The sequence below is a fragment of the Callorhinus ursinus genome, unplaced genomic scaffold, assembly GCF_003265705.2.
Source record: "Callorhinus ursinus isolate GAN/ISIS: 27379988/994484 unplaced genomic scaffold, GSC_fseal_2.0 scaffold7, whole genome shotgun sequence".
Lineage (NCBI taxonomy): Eukaryota > Metazoa > Chordata > Mammalia > Carnivora > Otariidae > Callorhinus > Callorhinus ursinus.
In genome coordinates this window covers 2,686,643-2,690,912 of record NW_027397069.1, presented here as the reverse complement: position 1 = coordinate 2,690,912, position 4,270 = coordinate 2,686,643, and positions in this window count along the sequence as shown.

The following is a 4,270-nucleotide window of genomic DNA, read 5'->3' as shown; positions in this document are numbered from 1 at the left end:
TGGAACTGGAGGGTGTTATGCTGAGTGAAATAAGTCAATCAGAGAAAGACATGTATCATATGACCTCACTGATATGAGGAATTCTTAATCTCAGGAAACAAACTGAGGGTTGCTGGAGTGGTGGGGGGTGGGAGGGATGGGGTGGCTGGGTGACAGACATTGGGGAGGGTATGTGCTATGGTGAGCGCTTTGAATTGTGCAAGACTGTTGAATCACAGATCGGTACTTCTGAAACAAATAATGCAATATATGTTAAGAAAAAAAAGAAGAAGATAGCAGGAGGGGAAGAATGAAGGGGAGTAAGTCGGAGGGGGAGACGAACCATGAGAGACGATGGACTCTGAAAAACAAACTGAGGTTTCTAGAGGGGAGGGGGTTGGGGGGATGGGTTATCCTGGTGATGGGTATTAAAGAGGGCACGTTCTGCATGGAGCACCGGGTGTTATGCACAAACAATGAATCATGGAACACTACATCAAAAACTAATGATGTATGGTGATTAACATAACAATAAAAAATTTAAAAAAAGATTATTAACATGACATTTTTAGCATTATAATTTTAATGTATTTTTAAAAATATAATAGAAGGAAGTTACTAAAATTTAAATTTAAGCATATTTCCCTTTAAATTTATATCCTAAATTAATTCCATAAACATTTCTTGAGTTCTTGCTATGTCATAGTCATTCAGAAGATTGTAGATATATGGAGATAGTTACGATATGGCCATGGTCTCACAAACCTCAGAAGCTGAAATTTAAAACATTGCATTCTTGTGAAAAAAAATATCCAGTTAAGTGTTAAGGGTGAATATGGAAGCATTTTAAACATTGCATTGTGTTGGCTTTATACATCAGTAACTATTACATCAGTGCCTCCCAAATTTTAATATGCATTTAAATTATGTGTTATTAGGTTAAAATACAGATTCTGAATCAGTAGGCCTGGGACAGGGACTGAGATTCTGAATTTCTAGCAATCTTTTGCTGGTCTGTGAAAGATACTTTGGCTAAGAAAGGCTTAGAAAACCCTGTGAATCACATTTCTTATATATATTGAAGGGTACTTAGGCACCTCAGTCTAGGGTGAATGTTATTCCCATAACACTGTCACCTACCCTAAAGCAAAAGAATTCTGATAGTGTGTTATTTCAAGACTTCTCATTGCTTATTAAAAATGAAATACAATAAGCTTATATATACAAAGAGGTCAAGTGACGTGCATATTATCAGAGAGTGAACTGGCCCAAGTTTAAGGATTTGGCCTGACAACTGGAATGAGCTTGGTACTCAGTTGCGAGTCTTGACTTTCACCCTTTAAGGGGCTGTTAGCTGAAGTGCAGAGAAGTGAACTCACTCCCACATCTCAATGATGAATGGCCATGAGGGTCAGCTGACCATCCATCTGTGGTTGCAAGTCAGACTCTTTTCCTTATCTCCAAAGTAACTTGATGCAGAGGCTTGTAAATCAAAGTATTGGCATTTGGCCTCATTTAGTGTGAGAGAAACTTAGGCAAGTGCTTGATTCTCTTTTATTTTACTTTCAATTTTCTTAATCCGGCCCCACCTCCCATCTTCTTTCTGAGAACTACTTTGGTCTCCTGGAGTCTAGCCATTCTGATTAATTCACACTCACCCTTTTAGCATATGCATGAATCCCAGAAACTCTAATGATTCCATCCACATGGGAGTGAACATTACATCAGTTGCATATCTCCCCGCTGCTGTTCATAGGGTCTAAAGTCCAAGCACATGGGTGTGTTTAGCCATTAGAGGATTTTACAATATAGAACAAAAGGATGAAAACTCAATTGCCAGAATAATTTAAGAGCTCTTCACACCACTTGAGCTAAATACCCCCATCTTGCAAGATAAGTTCTAGGGCAGTTAATTAAAACCTTCACCTTTCGAACTCGGACAGTATTGAATCCCAGATGATTTCTTTCCCAAAGGAAGTAATTTTGAGGGCTAGGCAAAAGGAGGCAACAGAAGTCATATTATCGCCCTGTTTAAAAAACAAAACAAAACAAAAAAAAAACAAGCATAAATTTTTATGCCAAAAAGAAAATTTCAAAATAAATTAGTGACTTCAAAAAAAGTGTGGAGCATACTCAAGTTGCCGGGGGGCGGGGGGAGGTCGATATTAGCATAAGTTTTGAATGCCTAGCCTCAGTCCACCTCTAAAGTATGTAGCTTACATCAAACTTCTACCCAGTAACTGCTTCTTTACTCTTGGAACTTTTTTATGGGTTTGAAATGTATTCTGTATGCTTCATGATCCTAAGTCAAACTTCCCTGATTGCCACTTTATGTAAACTATGTGAAGCTTGAACCACCAGTAAATCAAAATTCAATCCCTTTTTATATGTGTCTGGACACTTCCATATTTCAAGTTAGGTTAAATCAATCACCTTTCTCAACATTTTGCCTCTCTATAATTTCTAATATCTTTAGCCTTCAACTATGTCCTAGCTCTTATTTCTAGAACTGACCCTCCCACTCAGTTCTTATCTCTACTTTTTCACATTTAAGACTGTTTTTATAAAGTCCATAGTTTACAAAGTTTCCTTCATTTAAAAAAAAAGCCACTCCTAGATGCCATATCAGAACTATTTGTTTTTAAAATATAGCATATTTTCCAAACAGTTTCCTTCTTTGTTTTGTTTGTTTTCATAAGCACTTCTGTAACCAAAATAATATGATAATATGCAATGTACATTAAAGCATTCACACAGAAATGTTAAGATGTTTGCAAAAGTTATATATACATCAATGCAGATTTGGAATTATGCTCACAGTTCTTAAATTTATTTACACAGAATGCTAAGACCTTGAAATAAAACACATATGACAGGTTCCAAAGAGCACTCAATACTATCATTTAGGGAAAAGGTTGAGTAAAGAAGAGAAACAAAAGATATATTGTTTACACCAATCTGCTGAGAACTTGAGCATGCATGAGCAAGTTGAGAAGGTAGTTTGGAAAGTTTTGGATAAACTAAGGGCTTGAATACTTGGAAGTTAACTTATCAGTGCTTGCAAAGCATGGAGCCTCATTTCAGAAAAGGGCCTGAAGGCATCTACCCACGCAATTCCCATTGTCATCCCTAAAACAAATAACCCAGATTCACTTCAGATCAATTCACTGCAGACTGGTACAGTAGTATGGCTTTGGGTTTGCCTTATGAAACCAGAGACTTTTCACCTTTAATTACCAGAATTAATCTACACTTCAAGACTCCAGTCTAAAATCCCCACCTGTCCTATAACATACAAATAAGAGACTTCTAAAGCCATGCACCTGTCAGAATTCACTTTGATGATAAAGTGATAAAATAGACAAAAGAATTTCTTGTGTTTCTTCTCTTGTATCTAATGAAGTAATAACAGTTGTAGACACTAAGATATTAATCTTCTGGAGGAGTGTTGTGGGTTCCCCCCCCATCCCATGGCTGCATTTTTGAGTATATGAGACTTTTTCTTAGTTACTCTTTTTTAAGGATTCCACTTTTCAAGGATTCAAGTTTTTGGTAGGCACGACAGAATCTCATTCCTAAAGTACTTTAAAAGATTAAATACACCTCAATTCATAAAACAGTTTTGTGTTAGGGCTTGAATTGGAGGAAAAGATGAATTAGATGCTTTCCTCATTGTCCTTACTCCTTAGGGTGACTTACCAACAAACCCCAGGATTTACATACCTGGGGAAGAAAAGGGGCACTTGATTACATTTTAAGTCATTCTATTCATTCATTCACTTACTCATTCATTCATTCATTCCCCTGCTTATTCATGTATTCTATTAGTCATTAACATACTGCTAGTTATTTTAATATTCTTAGTCATTAATCATCTTCTGTGTTTCAAGTACTCTGTTGAGTACATACAAAGTAAGGCAAATTTGAGTAAGTTCTTACTGCAAGGAATTTACAGTCGCATAATAGCAAGGGGACATTCTGAGAGCTCAGAACATGGCATCATGGAACAGAGGGGATTTTAACTAAATTTTGAAGCGTGCATAAGAAAGGGACAAACACACAAGGAGGAGAACACATTCCAAGGGAATAGCTTGATTGCAAATTTGGGATTAAGGTGCAAGTCCCAATTTGAAAATGTAGAGAGTAGATCATGTAGGGGTTGGAAGAAAAAGTACCGTAGGACAAGTAGCTAGAAGAAGTGTCAAGTAAAATAGGAAAGGGCAGAGTAGTGGTGAGTAATTCTTTATTTTCTTTTTCTTTCTTTCTTCCTTTCTTCCTTCCTTCCTTCCTT